This window comes from Pan troglodytes, chromosome 19, assembly GCF_028858775.2.
Source record: "Pan troglodytes isolate AG18354 chromosome 19, NHGRI_mPanTro3-v2.0_pri, whole genome shotgun sequence".
NCBI classification, from domain to species: Eukaryota; Metazoa; Chordata; class Mammalia; order Primates; family Hominidae; genus Pan; species Pan troglodytes.
In genome coordinates this window covers 75370865-75390652 of record NC_072417.2, presented here as the reverse complement: position 1 = coordinate 75390652, position 19788 = coordinate 75370865, and the positions used below count along the sequence as shown (strand labels likewise).

The 19788-nt window shown below is 43.1% G+C and overlaps 1 long non-coding RNA gene across 1 annotated transcript; it reads left to right on the top strand.

Annotated features, from left to right (window-relative positions):
- The first annotated feature begins 3462 nt into the window (after positions 1–3462).
- On the top strand, positions 3463–16195 carry LOC107969083 (uncharacterized). Its single transcript, XR_001710656.3, has 3 exons — positions 3463–3995; positions 7009–7116; positions 16101–16195. It is a non-coding gene; the product is annotated as an uncharacterized LOC107969083 (long non-coding RNA).
- Positions 16196–19788: the final 3593 nt, after the last annotated feature.

Here is a 19788-nt window from a genome sequence, read left to right as displayed (position 1 = left end):
TGAGGGATGAAATCCAACTCTTAGGGAATGATGGCCATGTGCTGGGCCAGCCCCAGGCTCTCAGGATCTGACAGTGAGTGACGCAGAGCCAGGCCTTGCCCCTGGGGAGCTCTCCAGCATACACCTCCCTCTCCCCTCCCAGCGTCCCGCAAAGCAGGCGTCAACGCCATTGTTAATGCACAGAGGAGGAACCTGACTGTTAGACCTGGGTTTTCCAGGGTTGCACGGCTTCTGGGAGACGGATGTGACCCTGAGGACAGGGCACAGGCCAGTGTAATGCCAGGATGGAATGAGCTGTGATCTGTGCTGCATAGAGGCCTAGGCCAAGGTGGGACTGACGGATGACCAGGTCAGCCGGGTCACTGAAAACACTCTTGGGTCCTCACCTGCCGGTTCCCAGGAGTCCGGAACTGCCAGGAGAGTGGTGGCAGGTCCCCCATCCTCAGCTGGGTGGGCCTGGATAGAACAGCAAGGTGAGGGCACATTTCCCTGGCCGTTCCCTCCAGGCACAGCTGTGACCTGTTCATTCCAAATTTGTGGAAGTATTTCCACACACACAGAACTGCAAATAGCAGTGGACATGGTGAGAGGCGTTTGCACATGGGATAGGCAGGATTTTGGAGGCAGAGGCCCCAGGGCTTGCCGATGGGTTAGCTGCAGGGCTCGAGAGGGAAGGAGAATCCAGGATGATGTGTTCACATCGGTCCATTCATCCCTTCCATTCCACGCCTGTGCTGGGCACTGGGAGAGACAGATGCGCACAGGAGCCCCGGCCGAGGGGAGGTGTGGGGGGAAGCCCAGAGTGTCTGGGCAGGGTAGGAAGCCCAGAGTGTCTACTGGGAGCTGAAGGCTTAGGTCCACCTGGGTGCCGTCCAGGTTCTCTGCATGTAGAAGTATAGGCTGAGCTTCCTGGAGGAGGAGCAGCTGCTGTTGCTGGTGACCAGCACATTCAGGAACGGAGACTACTCTGTCAACAGACAGGGGGGTGACCTGAGGTCTGGATGGTCTAGGGGGTGGTAGGGCCCAGGAGGACCCAGGAAAGGGTCTCGGGGATGCAGAACATCCGATGGAGGGCATTTGGGAGTCAGTGCTCAGGTCACTCCGGGTCACTCAGGTCATTTGCCGGCCCCTGTCATAATTATTGCCATATGAGAGTGCCACCCGTCCTATGACATATTTTATTCACAGAAATATTTCTGTGAATGGCCTACTTGTTTGTATTTATGAATTTATGTTTAAAGGATGGGCAGGGGTGCTCGAGAGGTCCCCAGGAGTTTCCCTCTGGGGAGAGAGGGGCCCACCCCTTCCCAGCAGCCCTCTGAGCCCCCCGATCGCTTGGCCACAGCCTCTGCCTGGAGAAAGCATCCCCCTCGGAGATATATAGACATCAGAAGAAACCTTTCTCTGTCACCAGGACAAATCCTGTTCTTATTTGAACCAAGGCCAGTTTTCCTCATGAATGCAGGGAGGACAGCACAGATCAACGAAACCAGCAGATAATCCACAAGACTGTTTCCCAGAGCTGGGAAATTTCCTTCCCTGCCAACACTTTTCCTGAAAGTTCTTAAGAATGAGGCAAACAGTTTAACTCTCTCTTGCACTGTTCTTTTAGTGAAAGAGTTCAATGAGGAAGGAGAGGAAGTGGAGCATATGCTTAGTTTCCAAGCTGGAAAAGTGGCCCATGGTTAACCAAGACTAGATGTAAAAGCACAGGTGGCCACGGGTCCAGGTGAGCCGGTCCTACGATGGCATGGCTGCTAATGCCAGCAGATGCTCCTGTCCTCTCCTTTCAAAGACTGACTTCTTCTGGTCTTTCATTCGTTAAAATAAAATTGACAGGGCATCATCCGAGAAGCTCTACACTTTCCCTTACTTGGATTTCAGACTCTAGATTCTGCTGAGATTTGAGCTTCATGGTGAACACATTCTTGGTGTGCTTGCTGCTGAGGGGTGTGGAGGACAGAGAGATGGTGAAATGGCAAAGTGGCTCTTGAGCATGGGTGGGGGAAGCCCCCACGTGTCTGAGTCAGTGCCACCTGGACACTACCCTTGGAGCATCCTGCTGAGGTGGCCATTCGGGTTTTCTTTCCTTTCCTTTTATTCCACTGTTTCTGAATCACAAATAAAGATCCAAGGCAAACAGCACATTCAGATCCCCAAGCTCTCCACCTCCAATGTGACCAGGGACGTGCACCACTTCAGGCTCATGCAGGACCCACAGCCTTTGGACCTCAGCTAAGGGACCTGCTTCTCTTCAGCACACGGGGCTTGTTTGTGTTGGGGTCTGAGCCCTGAGTGCATGGTCAAGGAGACCCCCAGGTCTTTCTGAACAGAGACAGCTGGCCTGGCTGAGAAAAGAAAAATCTCAGAGCAGACAGAAACATTATTTTTATTAGCAGTTCAAAGATCTCTGGTTTATCCTCTCTTCAGCATCTTTGTTTTTATTTTTTATTTATTTTATTTAATTTTTTTTTCTGAGACGGAGTCTCGCTCTGTCACCCAGGCTGGAGTGCAGTGGCGCGATTTCGGCTCACTGCAAGCTCCGCCTCCCGGGTTCACGCCATTCTCCTGCCTCAGCCTCCCGAGTAGCTGGGACTACAGGCGCCCGCCACCGTGCCCGGCTAATTTTTTGTATTTTTAGTAGAGACGGGATTTCACCATGTTAGCCAGGATGGTCTCGATCTCCTGACCTCGTGATCTGTCCGCCTCGGCCTCCGAAAGTGCTGCGATTACAGGCGTGAGCCACCGCGCCCGGCCTGTTTATTTTATTTTGAGACGAGGTCTCACTCTGTCACTCAGGAAGGAGTGCAGTAGCACGATCACAGTTCAGTGTAGCCTTGACCTCCCCAGATTCAGGTGATTCTCCCACCTCAGCTTCCCGAATAGCTGCGACTACAGACACGTGTCACCATGCCTGGCTAATTTTTTTGTATTTTTTGTAGAAACAGGGTTTTGCCATGTCGCCCAGGCTGGTCTCCAACTCCTGGGCTCCAGTGATCCACCCACCTCAGCCTCTCAAAGTGCCGGGATTACGGGTGTGAGCTTCTGCACCCAGCCAAGCATCTTTTATTTTTGTACTGTCTTTGAAAGAACTAAAGCCAGTGGCAATTGACTGTATTAGATTTTTTTTTTTTTTTTTTTTTTTTTTTTTTTGAGACGGAGTCTGGCTCTGTCGCCCAGGCTGGAGTGCAGTGGCGCAATCTCGGCAAACTGGAAGCTCCGCCTCCCGGGTTCACGCCATTCTCCTGCGTCAGCCTCCGGAGTAGCTGGGACTACAGGCGTCCGCCACTACGCCCGGCTAATGTTTTGTATTTTTAGTAGAGACGGGGTTTCACCGTGTTAGCCAGGATGGTCTCGATCTCCTGACCTCGTGATCCGCTCGCCTCGGCCTCCCAAAGTGCTGGGATTACAGGTGTGAGCCACCGCGCCCGGCCTGTATTAGATATTTTTAAGTCAGTTTCCTAAGACAATTAAATATTTCAGGTGGTTGGGACTTTTCTTTTTTTGGTTTGTTTTATTTTGCTTAATTTAACCATTTTAAATATGATTCTCTGGGAATTTTTTCTTCAAAATACAGAATATGTGTGCATTCGTTTGCTAGGCTTGCTGCAACAAAGTACCACAAACCGGGTGGCTTAGACAACAGAAATTTATTATCTCATAGATCTGGAGACTAGAAGTTCTAGATCACATTGTTAGAGTTGGTTTCTTTGACTACTGTGAGAAACTGTATGTTCCATGCCTCTCCCCTGGCTTCTGGTGGTTTGCTGGTAATCTTTGTCATTCTTTGGCTTGTAGGTGCATCACCCGGATCTCTGCCTTCATGTTCACATGGTGTTCTACCTGTGTGCATATCTGTGGCCAAATTTCCCCTTTTTCTAAGGATACCAGGCATATTGGATTAGGGCTCCTCTCTACTCCAGTAGGACCTGATCTTCACTCATTACATCTGCAATAACCCTTTCCAAATAAGGTCACATTCTGAGGAACTAGAGGTTAGAGTTTCAACATACGAAATTTTCTGGGGGGTGGGTAAGGCACACGATTCAACCCATAACAATATGTTTATGAGTAAATGAGTTAGTGTGTTATTGTCTTTCTACCACCTCAGAATCTGAGAAAACACAGTTTCTTTTTCCATTCCTTGGGCTGTAGGTGGAAAAGGAGGAGGATGGTGATGGTGATTATTTTTTGGTCATGGAGCATAATGTGACCCACTTTGAAAAACAACAAACAATTGTAAGGAGGAGAACTGTCATACACCTCCTGCCCAGCTTAAAAATAATTAGATCATCTTCTTTAAACATAACTGTCATCCCATCATCACACCTAAGAAGTTGACAGTTTCCCCAGGTTTTTTTTTTTTTTTTTTTTCTCTTTTTTTTTTGAGATAGGGTCTTTCTCTGTTGCCCAGGCTGGAGTGCAGTGGCATGTTAGTGGCTCATGGCAGCCTCAGCTTCCCAGGCTCAAGGGATCCTCCCATATAGCTGGGACCACAGGGGTGCATCACCACATCCAATTTTTTGAATTTTTCTAGAGATGAGGTCTCCCTGTGTTGCCCCACCTAATTTTTTTGTTGTTGTTGTTCCATTCTTTTTTTTTTTTTCTCCTGTTTGTAAGGATTTAATCAAGGTCTGTATGTAGTTTGGTTACTATGTCTCTTAGGTCTCTTTTCATTTATAGATTCCCCTCGTGATTTATTGAAGAAACAGGGTCATTTGTCCTGTAGAATTCTCAAATTCTGATTTTGCTGATATTATCCCCAGAGTTTCATTGACCATGTTCATCTGTTCCCCAAATTTCCAAAAACTGGTATTTAAATTTAGGTGGTTGATCTGATTCAGATTACACTCTCAGTATCGCGTATGCTTTGATCAGGAGGCATAATGTGTAGTTGTGTGTGTGTATGTGTGTTTTTTTAGTTATGTTAGTGGTCACTGCCTGTGTCAGCATTTCACTACCAGGGTAATTTGGCAATGTCTGGAGACACACTGATTGTCACAGGTTGGGGGAGGGAATGCTATAGGTACCTTCAGGGGTAAGAGTCAGCATAGCACAGCCCCCTAACGCAAAGTATTAATAGGCCTAAAATGTCAGTAGCCCTGAGGTTGAGAAACTGTAGCCCACTTTTATAGTTTCATCAGGTGTTTGTGAAATGGTTTTATTCTAACTGTTATTTCTTCTTTCTTTGTTAGCTGGAATTCTTTCATAAAGAGAAACTCTTTGATCAGTTAGTTACCCAAGGTACAGTTCATACAGGAAAGGCAGGATGTATGTTTGATTCTTTCCTAGTTTTCAAAATAATGAATTAGTTCCCTAGCATCTTCCAGAATTGACCAATGAACTTTGTGTGTGTGTGTTTTTTTCTTTTTTAGTATATTATGAACTTACACGTTTTAACACATTTGTGTTTCATTTCATTGCAGTTATTTTTATTTTATTTTTATTTATTCATTTATTGTTTTGAGGCAGGGTCTTACTCTGTCACCCAAGCTGTAGTGCAGTGGTATAATCGCTGCCCACTACAGGCTTGACGTCCTGACTTCCAGCAATCCTCCCACCTCACCCTCTTGAGTAGCTGGGACCACAGGTACACCACCATGCCCAGCTAATTTTTGTGTTTCTGGTAGAGATGGGGTTTTGCCGTGTTCACCAGGCTGGTCTTCAAATCCTGAGCTCAAAAGCAATCCACCTGCCTCTGCCTCCCAAAGTGTTGGGATGATAGGCATGAGCCACCGCACCTAGCAGTTATTTTTATTGGTGCTCATTTTTTCCCTTCGTTGAATGCTGGGTGCAGTGAATGCTGGGTGCATCTTCATGTTGGGTTCTGAGTCCTTTTGACATGAGCACATTGTCTAGTGTTGTACGAAAGAGCAAAATAAGGAAACTGGTGTTCTATGCTTATCTTGTACATTTTCCCCACACTTGGAATCAGCCATTCCTCCAGGGAGTGCAGGTTCACAGTCTGGGCTCTAAGAGAATTATAAGGTCAATGTGGTCATCATCTTTTAGTATTAAGTCAGATATTCTAAATTATTATTTACTTCTTACATTTGGCCCAAGAGTTTAACCAGATATTTTGGGAAAGAGAGAAGGAATTAAATAAATAAATCTCATGGTTAGAACTGAAGTGATAACTATACTTTCACAAGGAAATATAACTTATAACCCATGCAGAATAGAAAATTATTTTTGCTCCTTTAGATTTCTGAAGGAATGAAATGAGCTGTGGGAAGAAACTTTAACTGGAGCATCTTACCAGTGTTATTCATGTTTTAACTCTGCTTCAGTAGTTTTTCAGGTTTATTACAAACCTGCAGTAGCCAACTGAACTAATTATCTCTAAACAGGGATTTAGCCAGTGGCCTAGGCACACTGAAGCTTTGTGAGAGGGGAAATTGATATTCACATTTTTTCCAGCTTGTTTTGAGCTCGATATATATATATATATTTTTGAGACAGACTCTCGCACTGTCACCTGGGCTGGTGTGCAGTGGCACAATCTCTGCTTGCTGCAACCTCTGCCTCCCAGGTTCAAGCAATTCTCCTGCCTCAGCCTCCCGAGTAGCTAGGATTACAGGTGCCCGCCATCACACCCGGCTAATGTTTTGTATTTTTAGTAGAGACGGGGTTTCGCTTTATTGGCCAGGCTGGTCTTGAACTCCTGACCTCATGATCTGCCCACCTCAGCCTCCCAAAGTGCTGGGATTACAGGCGTGAGCCACCATGCCCAGTCAATATATTCACATTTTTAGTAGGAATAACAGTATACTAAAATCTTTTTTAGTGCATGTTTAAGATTGGAAGATGTAATTTGACTCAGTACTTTCCACTTGCATTTTTTTCTTCCACTTGCATTTCTCCACTATTAGAATAGTGCCTGCTAAGACTATTCTAATACTTTATTATAGTTAACCCCTGCGAAAAGAGCTCCCAGAGCTTACAGTGCATTTGATTGATGTCATATGGACTATTCATTATTTTCTAAATTATTTTGTTTGTATAAAGCAATCTGAAGAGGATGTAAGTCAGTTTGATTCCAAGTTTACACGTCAGACACCTGTCGACAGCCCAGATGACGCAACTCTCAGTGAAACTGCCAATCAGGTCTTTCTGGTAAGTGAAAGAATTTCCATGTAGTCATGGGAAATTTTAAGTATGAGGATGGGCTCTTCGATAAGAAAATTCAGTTTGCTTGCTTTGCAGCTCATGTAGGGTAACCTGGCCCACTTTTTTTTTTTTAAAATAAGCCATGCTCTTATAACTTATTGATACCTACAAAATTGATTTTCATAATCCAACATTTTATTTTAGCAATTAGAGTGGGAATGTACAATTCTTTGGAGAGTATGATTCCATTTTTTGGTTGGGCCACAGACTTAAAATGATGTTTGGCTTAGCATCTCAACCAAAAATTAAGTCATAGCAGTGGGAGAGAAAAACCTCACTAACTACATGTATTTTATTCCTGAAACAGCTATAGATTTTTGGTACCTTTTTTTTTTTTTTTTTTTTTTTTGAGACAGGGTCTCACCTTGTAGCCCAGGCTGGGTGTAGGGTGTAGTGGTGTGATCACAGTTCACTACAGCCTTGACCTCCCAGGCTCAAGTGATCCACCCATTTCAGCCTCGTGAGTACCTGGACTACAGGTGTGTGCCACATCCAGCCAATTTTTTATTTTTTTGTAGAGACAGAGTCTCACTATTTTACTCCTGGACTCAAGCTATCTTCCCACCTCGGCTTCCCAAAGTGCCAAAATTATAGGCATGAGCCATCATTCCTGACCCTATTTTTGGTACTCTTAACATAAGTAGGGGATTTTTTTTTTTTTTTTTTTTGAGACTGAGTCTCACTCTGTCGTCAGGCTGGGGTGCAGTGGCGCGATCTCAGCTCACTGCAACCTCTGCCTCCTGGGTTCAAGTGATTGTCCTGCCTCAGCCTCCTGAGTAGCTGGGACTACAGGTGCCTGCCACCACGCCCAGTTAATTTTTGTATTTTTAGTAGAGACAGGGCTTCACCATGTTGGCCAGGATGGTCTTGATTTCTTGGCCTCATGATCCACCCGCCTTGGCCTCCCAAAGTGCTGGGATTACAGGCATGAGCCACCGCGCCCGGCCAAGTAGGGGATTTTTAAAACCTAATTGTGAATATTTGACATCAAATTATATTGGTTCATATGTAATAGTGAATTCTCATTGTAGAAATATCCATATAGATTTATAGCTTGTCTCCTCAGAAAAATAAAGGTTTTAGATGTTGGCCAACAGAAATGATGGATTTATATCAGATGACCATCAATGCATAGATACTATTTTGCTTAAATATCATATATGCTTGTTGATTTTATTACTGTACTTGTATGTCACATGAACATCTTTCTCATTTTGTATCCTTTTTTTTCTTTTGTCATTACTGTATGGACTACCTCTAGGGAGAATAGAATATGGGGAAAACAATTGTTTGGGAGTGTTTTTTTCCCTCTTTTTGAGTTCACTGGATTTGTCACTAACTTAATTCTATGCTTTTCTTCCCCACACTGCTCACTATGTAACACAAGTAGTGTTGTATCTTATGGGATGGGAAATAAGCTCTAAAGTTAGCATGGAGTTGGGACATGGTGGCTCACGCCTATAACCTTGAGGTCAGGAGTTCGAGACCAGCCTGGCCCACATGGTGAAACCCCATCTCTACCAAAAATACAAAAATTAGCCGAGTGTGGTGGCATGTACCTGTGGTACCAACTGCTTGGGAGGCTGAGGCAGGAGAATGACTTGAACCCGAGAGGCAGAGGTTGCAGGAGCCAAGATCGTGCCACTGCACTCCAGCCTGGCCAATAGAGTGAGTGAGACTCTGTATAAAAAAAAATTAATTAAAAAAATAAAGTTAGCATGGACTGCAAAAGTTGTGTATAGTACAGTATGGTTTCAAGTAAACAACACTGAATAGTAATAATCCTATAAATTAGTAATATAGAGCATGTAGGCAAAATATAATCTTACAGTATTAATTACATAACAGATAAAAGATGAGTGAGTGCATGCATGTTTTTAAATTCAAGTTTGATGTGTGCATGATCAAAGTTACGGCATCTCTGTTAGTAAAATCTTAGGTTCAGTTAGGGAAGTGGGCATGAATCACTTTAATTTTGGCTTTTTTTTTCTCTTTCATGTACTACTGATGTGGAATTTATACCTTTGATTTAACATAGAGACCTTTTCCTCAATTGAACATTGCAGAATTTCAACTTATGTGACAGTTTCCCCCCACAAAATAGAAGCATTTTATTTAGCTACCAAGAAATCCTAAGTTGTGGTGGTAAATGTGAGATACTGATGCTTTCATTGCCAGTTAAAGTATTGTTGAGCTTTTCATAATTACTTAAATTGGCTATAACTGATGAACAGAGCAACTCATTTGTTAGGTTGTAGCCAGAATTCTGTACATAAAGTGGGTCTCTTTAAACATTAGTAAAAACAAAAATAGGCCTGGTGCAGTGGCTCATGCCTGTAATCCCAGCACTTTGGGAGGCTGAAGTGGGTGGATCACAAGGTCAGGAATTCTAGAACAGCCTGGCCAATATGGTGAAACCCCATCTCTACTAAAAATACAAATATTAGCCAAGTGTGGTGGCACATGCCTGTAATTCCATCTACTCGGGAGGCTGAGGCAGGAGAATCACTTGAAACCAGGAGGTAGCAGTTGCAGTGAGCCAAGATCATGCCAGTGCATTCCAGCCTGGGCAACAGAGCAAGGCTCTATCTCAAAAAAAAAAAAAAAAAAATTCCACATACATAAGAAGAGAATATGCATTAAAAAAATCAGCAGAGCCTCACATTCCAGGATTTTCTACACAAGAAACCATTCCTAAAATATGTGCTTGGAATTACTAGGGTTTCTCTTGCAAACATTTTAATAACACCTCATTCTTTTTTTATTATAATATTTATTTAAGCAAAATTTATTTTTTTATTTTATTATTATTACACTTTAAGTTTTAGGGTACATGTGCACAATGTGCAGGTTAGTTACATATGTATACATGTGCCATGCTGGTGTGCTGCACCCATTAACTCGTCATTTACATTAGGTATATCTCCTAATGCTATCCCTCCCCCCTCCCCTGACCCCACAGCAGGCCCCGGTGTGTGATGTTCCCCTTCCTGTGTCCATGTGTTCTCATTGTTCAATTCCCACCTATGAGTGAGAACATGCGGTAACACCTCATTCTTTAGGGGTGTGGTTATATGTGTCATGTTATTAGATCTTTACAGCAACTCTCCTGGGTAAAGCGGTTATTACTAGGTCATTTTATAGAAGGAAAAATAGCCAGTACTTTTTTTTGCTTTACTTCAGTAGCTATTGCCTCCTTCAATTTGACATTTCAATCCTGGCACGTAGTGGGGGCTCAACAAATATTTGTTGGAGGAATGCCATTTAAAATACAGTGATTGGATAGGAGAATATTTGAGGGCATTAACATTTTTTAAAAGCCAAAAAAAAATTACAATTGGACTTAAGAGATTTTGATTTTTTTGTGTATTTTCTTTTAAAAAATAAGCTTCTCTAGGCTGGGCTTGGTGGCTCATGCCTGTAATCCCAGCACTTTGGGAGGCTGAGGCAGGTGGATCACCTGAGGTCAGGAGTTTGAGACCAGCCTGGCCAACATGGTGAAAACCCGTCTCTACTAAAAATACAAAAATTAGCTGGCCGTGGTGGCACACACCTGCAATCCCAGCTACTAGGGAGGCTGAGGCAGGAGAATCGTTTGAACCCGGGAGGCAGATTTTGCAGTGAGCCGAGATCACACCACTGTACTCCAGCCTGGGTGACAGAGCAAGACTCTGTCTCAAAAATAAATAAATAAAGTATATAAATAAATAAATAAGCTTCTGTTTTGGCTTCCTCCAATGTAGTCTCTTTGAGTAGGAAGAAATTGTTATGATTTAAACTAGTAAATTCTTTTTTTTTTTTTTTTTTTTTGAGATGGAGTCTTGCTCTTATTGCCCAGGCTGGAGTGCAGTGGCGTGATCTTGGCTCACTGCAACCGGCTCACTTGAACCGGGTTCAAGTGATTCTCCTGCCTCAGCCTCCCAAGTGGGTGGGATTACAGGTGCCTGCCATCACGCCTGGCTAATTTTTGTAGTTTTAGTACAGATGGGGTTTCACCATCTTGGCCAGGCTGGTCTTGAACTCCTGGTCTTGATCTGCTGACCTATATCCGCCCGCCTCAGCCTCCCAAAGTGCTGGGATTACAGGTGTGAGCCATTGTGCCCGGCCGACAGGTAAATTCTTATACCAAAAAACTGAGTTAGACTTGGTCCCTGGAGCTGTTTTCCATCCCTAAAAAGATGATGTCAAGCTATCATGTATAATAAATAACAACTCAATTGACCACATATTTTCCTTTAAGCCTAATGATGAAATAATATTATAATGAAATACTTAGAAGTTTTAAGGGAAAAAATCCCTTAAGTCATTAAATTAAAATTGAAACCAAAAGAATAACTTCACTGTTTTAGGATAAAATTGGCATATGAAAGGTTTGATAATGAACGACAGTAAGATTAACCTACTACAGCATTTGCCTTTAGCTTTTACTGAGTAATACTTGGAGCTATATATTTATAGCATTTGCTATAAATGTGCAAATGAAGACATTATTTATTGTATTACTGCTGAGATTAATATTGTCTTTTTCAGATTTCTAAAACATTACAGCAAATGCGCACATGAGGGCGCTCTAATCAGCTAGATATGGAGAGGGGAGGCATTTGTTGACTGTTAAGTCAAAACTAGTTCTATACTTTTACAGATGGAAAAATCAAGGTCCACCAAAGAGGTTATGATTCTACACAAGTTATTCTCTAGAGGAAATAAATTGGGTATTAGAATTTTGAAAAGATTAAACAGAAATCCCTGTCAGTGAATTTATGCTGGAGAATTTTGGCTTTTATCCTAGCAACTCCTTACTGAAAATCTTTACCCATGCCATGATATAATTTATCTTCAATCTTAAATGGGTTTGGTAATAGTGTTTATAAGATGTAGGAGAGTTAATTAGAATATTTATTTTTATGAACTTTTGCTCTATAAAATTATAACACGTTAATTGTGCTTCATTTATACTTTTTTTTTTTTTTGAGATGGAGTCTCACTCTGTCACCCAGGCTGGAGTGCAGTGGCATGATCTCAGCTCACTGCAACCTCTGCCTCCCAGGTTCAAGCGATTCTCCTGCCTCAGCCTCCCAAGTAGCTGGGACCACAGGCACGTGCCACCACGCCTGGCTAATTTTGGTATTTTTAGTAGAGACGGGGTTTCACCATGTTGGCCAGGGTGGTCTTGAACTCCTGACCTCAAGTGATCTGCCCGCCTTGGCCTCCCAAAGTGCTAGGATTACAGGTGTGAGCCACCAACACCTGGCCCATTTATACTTAAGGCTGATTCTCAACTGATTTGGGTAAGATCCTTAGTCTTTCCCCATCTCTGACGTAATTCCTAGTTTGTCCTTTGGCTTTCCTGTATATATAAAGCTACCAGGCTGCTTGCAGATTTTCCAGGGAATAAGTCCCATAAACACTCACAAAGATTTTATTAGGGAGAAGCTATGATGCGAATATAGAATGTAGATTTTTTTAATTTAAAAATCAGTATGGGCCGGGCGCGGTGGCTCACGCCTGTAATCCCAGCACTTTGGGAGGCCGAGGCGGGCGGATCACGAGGTCAGCAGATCGAGACCATCCTGGTTAACACGGTGAAACCCCGTCTCTACTAAAAATACAAAAAATTAGTGGGCGCAGTGGCAGGCGCCTGTAATCCCAGCTACTCGGGAGGCTGAGGCAGGAGAATGGCGTGAACCCGGGAGGCGGGGCTTGCAGTGAGCGGAGATCTCGCCACTGCACTCCAGCCTGGGCGACAGAGCGAAGACTCCATCTAAAAAAAAAAAAAAAAAAAAATCAGTATGGAGAGCTGGGCATGGTGGTGTGTGCCTAGTAGCCCAGCCACTGGGGAGGCTGAGGCAGGAGAAGCCCTTGAGCCCAAGAGTTCAAGACTAGCCTGGGCAACACAGTGAGACCCTCATCTCAAAAAATAAATATGGCCGCTTCCTCATTTCTACTTTTTCTTTTCTTTTTGAGATGGAGTTTTGTTCTTGTTGCCCAGGCTGGAGTGCAATGGCGCAATCTTGGCTCACTGCAACCTCCGCCTCCCGGGTTCAAGCGATTCGCCTGCCTCAGCCTCCCGAGTAGCTGGGATTACAGGCACCTGCCACCACACCCGGCTAATGTTTGTATTTTTAGTAGGGACGGGGTTTCACCATGTTGGCCAGATTGGTCTCAAACTCTTCAGTTCAAGCGATCTACCTGCCTCGGCCTCACAAAGTGCTGGAATTACAGGTGTGAGCCACTGCACCCGGCCTCATTTCTACGTTTTCAAAGAAGTCAATTTTCTTTAAAAAATAAACTCTTTTGGTCACGCGGTGGCTCATTCCTGTAACCCTAGCACTTTGAGACTCAGAGGCAGACGGATCGCTTGAACTCAGGAGTTCAAGACTCCTCCTACAAAATTTTTCTCTACAAAAAATTAGCTGGATGCAGTGGCACGTGCCTGTAGTCCCAGCTACTCAGGAGGCTGAGGCAAGAGAATCACTTGAGTCCAGGAGGCAGAAGTTGCAGTGAACTGAGATCACGCCATTGCACTCCAGCCTGGCTGATGGGAGTGAAACCTTGTCTCAAATAAATAAATAAATAAACTCTTATTTAAAAAAAAAAAAAGCAAATCATGAAACAAAACAAAACCCAGGGCTCTGAATGAAAAAGATCTCTCCTTTAGGGGGCTAGGTGATGGAAAAGAAAATATATCATGAATTTCATGTTCTCATTTGTCTTCGTTAATGACTTATATGTATATATATTTCCATTGAAGACATAGATATGCATTTGATCACCTACATTTGTTTGTATTTTGAGTCACAAATTAAGGCATTTCCTGTCCAGAAAGCACCTGACAATCTTATGATAAAAAACATGGAATTTTAAAATCACAGATGCAAATAACAAGCCAGGCACAGTGGCTCACGCCTGTAATCTTAGCTCTTTGGGAGACCAAGGTGGGTAGATTGTTTGAGCTCAAGAGTTTGAGACCAGCCTGGGTAACATGGAGAAACCCTGTCTTTACAAAAAATAAAAAATTAGTGGGGCACGGTGGCATGTGCCTGTAGTCCCAGATACTCAGGAGGCTAAGGTGGGAGGAGTGCTTGAGCCCAGGAGGTCGAGGCTGCTGTGAGCTGTGGTGGCAACACTGCACTCCAGCCTGGGTGACAGAGTGAGACCCTATCTCAAAAAAAAAAAAAAAAAAAAAAAAAGGAGTGCAAATAACAGATGACCTTACAAACATCAAAAGTTATGTCTTTATAATAAGTTTTGTCTACATTTAATGAAATATATTGGACAAGGAAAAAATGTAACAGTGTGCACATGGCTTTATTTTATCTTGGCCCTGCCCACTACTGTGCCCTCATCTCTTTTCCTTCCCACTGAGTCCTTCCACATTAGCCACACCACAGCAAACCTGACAAGCTTCTGCCTGAAATAGCACCATTGCACTTCTCTTCCCTTTGCCTGAAACATTCTTTTTTTTCTTTTTTCTTTTTTCTTTTTTTTTTTAATGAGATGGAGTCTCACTCTCTCGCCAGACTGGAGTGCAGTGGCACAATCTCAGCTCACTGCAACCTCCACCTCCCTGGTTCAAGCGATTCTCCTGCCTCAGCCTCCCGAGTAGCTGGGATTACAGGTATGCACCACCATGCCCGGCTAATTTTGTATTTTTAGTAGAGACGGGGTTTCTCCATGTTGGTCAGGCTAGTCTCGAACTCCCGACCTCAGGTGATCCGCCCGCCTCGGCCTCTCAAAGTGCTGGGATTACAGGCGTGAGCCCCTGTGCCTGGCCACCACAATCAATTTTAGAATATTTTCATTTCTCCCAAAAAAAAATACCATACCTATGAGCAGTCACTCCCCATTTCCTCCATCCCTCAGTCCTAGGCAACCACTAATTTACTTTCTTTTAGGATAGGATTTGCCTATTTGGACATTTCATATAAATGGAACCATACAATTTGTGATCTTTTGTGACTGGCTTTTTTCAAGTAACCTAATGTTTTCAAGGTTCATTCATGTTATAGCATGTGTCAGTACTTATTTCCTTTTTTTTATGGCTCAATAATATTCCGTTGTAGGAATATAACACATTTCATTTATCTGTTTATCACTTTTTTTTTTTTTTGAGATGGAGTCTCAGTCTGTCACTCAGGCTGGAGTACAGTGGTGTGATCTTGGCTCACTGCAGCCTCCGCCTCCTGGATTCAAGCCATTCACCTGCCTCAGCCTCCCAAGTAGCTGGGATTACAGGCACATATACCATGTCCCGCTGATTTTTGTATTTTCAGTAGAGATCGGATGTCACTATGTTGGCCAGGCTGGTCTCGAACTCCTGACCTCAAGTGATCCTCCCGCCTTGGCCTCCCAAAGTGTTGGGAGCCACCACACCCAGCTGTCTCCACTTTTTGACTATTATGAATAATGCTGCTATGAACATTCATGTATAAGTTTTTGTGTGGACATATGTTTTCATTTCCCTTGGGAATATGATGAAGCCTGGCATTGCCAGGTCATATGATAACTCTATGTTTAAGCTTTGGAGGAACTGCCAGACTATTTCCAAAGCAGTTCCAACTTCATTGCAAAGCATTTTACATTCCCTCCAGCAACATATGAGTGTTTCAGTTTTTCCACATTTTCTCCAACACTTGTTATTATCTGTCTGTTTATTATAGCCATTCTTGTGAGTGTGAAGTGGTATCTTAACATGGTTTGGATTTGCACTTCCCTGATGGCTAATGATGTTTCTATGGTTTGAATGTTTGTGTCCTCCAAAATTCATGTTATAACCTAAGACCTAATGTGACGATGTTAAGAAGTGAGGCCTTCAAGGTGGTGATTAGGTCATGAGTGTTCTGCCCTCGTGAATGAAATTAATGCCCTTATAAAAAGTCTTCACATAACATTTCTTCTTCTTTTTTCCTTTCTTCTCCTGCCATGTGAAGATGCCACTGCAAGAACGGGAACAATGGAACAGGCCCTCACCAAATGCCAAATGTGCTATCACCTTGATTTTGGATTTCCCAGCCTCCGGAACTGTGAGGAATAAATTTTTTTGCTTATAAATTACTCAGTCTCAGGTATTTTGTTATAGCAGCACAAACAGACTAAGACAGAAATTGAGTGTATTTTCTTGTGCTTATTGGCCATTTATTTTCTTTCTTTTATTTTTATTTATTTATTTATTTTTAGGTGGGGTTTTGCTCTGTTGCCCAGGCTGGAGTGCAGTGGTGCAATCTTAGCTCATTGCAACCTCTGCCTCCCGGGTTCGAGTGATTCTTGTGCCTCATCTGCCTGAGTACCTGGGACTACAGGCGTGCGCCACAACGCCTGGCTGATTTTTATATTTTTAGTAGAGATGGGTTTTCGCCATGTTGGCCAGACTGGTCTTGAACTCCTGGCCTCAAGTGATCCACCTGCCTTGGCCTCCCAAAGTGTTGGGATTATAGGCATAAGCCACAGCACCTGGCCCTTATAGGCCATTTGTATATCTTCTTTGGAGAAATATCTGTTCAGATCTTTTGTCCATTTTAAAATTGGGTTATATCCTTTTTATTATCAAGTTGTAAGAGTTCTTTATGTATTCTAGATCCAAGTCCATTGTCAGATACTGTAGTCCCCGTATGCTTTCTGCAGTTTCAGTTACCTGTGGGCAGCTGCAATCCCAAATATTACAGTATTTTGAGAGAGAGAAAACTATTCATGTAACTTATATTAAAGTATATTCTAGCCGGGAACAGTGGCTCACACCTGTAATCCCAGCACTTTGGGAGGCCGAGGTGGGTGGATCACAAGGTCAGGAATTGGAGACCAGCCTGGCCAATATGGTGAAACCCTGTCTCTACTAAAGATACAAAAATTAACCGGGCGTGGTGGCAGGCGCCTGTAGGCCCAGCTACTTGGGAGGCTGAGGCAGGAGAATCGCTTGAACCTGGGAGGCGGAAGTAGCAGTGAGCCGAGATGGCGCCATGGCACTCCAGCCTGGGCAACAGAGCAAGACTCCATCTCAAAAACAAAACGTATATTCTAATTGTTCTCTTTTATTATTAGTTATTGTTGTTATTCTATTACAGTGCCTAATTTATAAATTAAACTTCATCATAGGTATGTATGTATGTATAGGAAAAAAACATAGTACGTATAGAGTTTGGTACTATCTGCAGTTTCAGGTATACACTGGAGGTCTTGGAACATATTTTGTTACATATATATCTATATATTTATAAATATATATATATAGCTATATATTTATGTATCTATATATCTATAAATATGTTTATATATCTATATTAATCTATATCTGTATATGAATATATAGATAGATAGATAAATATATATATATATATATATATATATTTTTTTTTTTTGAGATAAGGTCTCAGTCTATCGCCCAGGCTGGGGTACATTAATGTTATCTTGGCTCACTGCAGCCTCAACCTCCTGGGCTCACGTGATTCTCCCACCTCAACCTCCCAAGTAGCTGGGACCACAGGCACATATCACCACATCTGGGTAATTTTATTTATTTATTGTAGAGATAGGGTATCCCTATGTTGCCCAGGTTAGTCTTGAGCTCCTGGGCTCAAGTGATCCTCCCACCTCAGCTTTCCAAAGTTCTGGGATTACAGGCATGAGCCACTGTGTCTGGCTACATATTTTCCACAAATAAAGTGGGCCTACTTTGTATATAATTTGCAAGTATTTTCTCCCATTCTGTGGGTTGTCTTTCACTTTTTTTTTCTTGAGTCCTCCAAAATTCATGTTATAACCTAAGACCTAATGTGATGATGTTAAGAAGTGAGGCTTTCAAGGTGGTGATTAGGTCATGAGGGCTCTGCCCTCGTGAATGAAATTAATGCGCTTATAAAAAGGCTTCACATAGCATTTCTTCTTCTTTTTTTGCCTCAGCCTCCTGAGTAGCTGGGATTACAGACGTGTACTACCATGCATGGCTAACTTTTGTATTTTTAGTAGAGACAGGGTTTCACCATGTTGGCCAGGCTGGTCTCGAACTCCTAACCTCAGGTGATCGGCCCGCCTCGGTCTCACAAAGTGCGGGGATTGCAGGCGTGAGCCACCATGCCCGGCACATGCATCAGTTTTTATGCTTCCTTGCTTGGATTGATTAACCAGTCAACTACTGGTTCCAATAAGGTTGGATGAGGTGGCTTATACTCTACTTATTTGCCTCCCCCGCTTCTTCCTTTTTTTGAGACAGGGCCTTTGACATGCTGGCTGGAGTGCCGTGGTGTGATCTTGGCTCACTGCAGCCTCAACTTCCTGGGCTCAAGCAGTCTTCCCACCTCAGCCTCTAAGTAGCTGGAACTACAGATGTGTGCCCCTATGCCTGGCTAATTTTTGTATTTTTGTTGAGACGGGGTCTGCCCATGTTGCCCAGGCTGATCTCCAACTCCTGGGCTCAAGAGATCCGCCCACCTTGGCCTCCCAAAGCCCTGGGATTGCAGACATGAGCCACTCTGCCTGGCAACTTGTAACAATTCTTTGTATGTTCTTGATACAAGTCAGTTGTCAGATACAGTAGTAGTACATAATTAAACATAATTATATAAAACTATATTTTATACAAGTGCAGCATTATATAAAATAGCAAAAATTTGGAAATAACCAAATGTCCAACAATAGGTAGTTAGCAAAGTAAATTGTGAAACATCCATGTAATGAAAGGTATACAACTATAAAAAATGATCTAGATGTATTTATACTGACATCGACAGATGTCTAACATAAATTACATGAAAATAGGAAGTGACAGAGAAGAGAGTATGGTATAATCTCATTTGCGTTAAAGTAATAAAAAAAAAAACAGCTTGTATAATAGATACAGGCTGGGCAGGATGGCTCACGCCTGTAATCCCAGCACTTTGGGAGGTCAGGGCAGGAGGATCACTTAAGCCTAGGAGTTCAAGATCAGGCTGGGCAACATACCCAGACCCCATATCTACAAAAAGTTTAAAAATTAGCCAAGTGAGCTACGATCACGCCACTGCACTCCAGCCTTGGGGACAGAGCAAGACTGTCTCTAAATAAAATAAAACAAAACAAAATAAAATAGGCTGGGCATGGCAGCTCATGCTGTAAAAGTGCTGTAATCCCGGCACTTTGGGAGGCTGGGGCAGGTGGATCACCTGAGGTCAGGAGTTCAAGACCAGCCTGGCCAACATGGTGAAACGTCGTCTGTACTAAAAATACAAAAATTAGCTAGGCATGGTGGTGCACATCTGTAATCCCAGCTACTCGGGAGGCTGAGGCAGAAGAATTGCTTGAACCTGGGAGGCGGAGGTCACAGTGAGCTGAGACTGCACCATTGCACTCCAGCCTGGGTGACAGAGCGAAACTCTGTCTCAAAAATAAAATAAAGTAAAATAAAATATAATAGATATAGCTACATATGTGTGAAAAGGACAATAACATTAAATTATGAGTGTTTTCTGTTGCTGTTTCTGTCCTCCCTTGGGGGACCTTTCTAAGGGGGAAGCATTCTTCATTTACTTGACAAATTGTTCAACCATGGGGTCACTTAGGCTGAAAACTGAAAATGCCTATAGACTGCTTTTCTTTTGAATAGGAAAACATAAAAGGAAAAGAAATAAGAGGAAGTAGGTTTGAGACAAG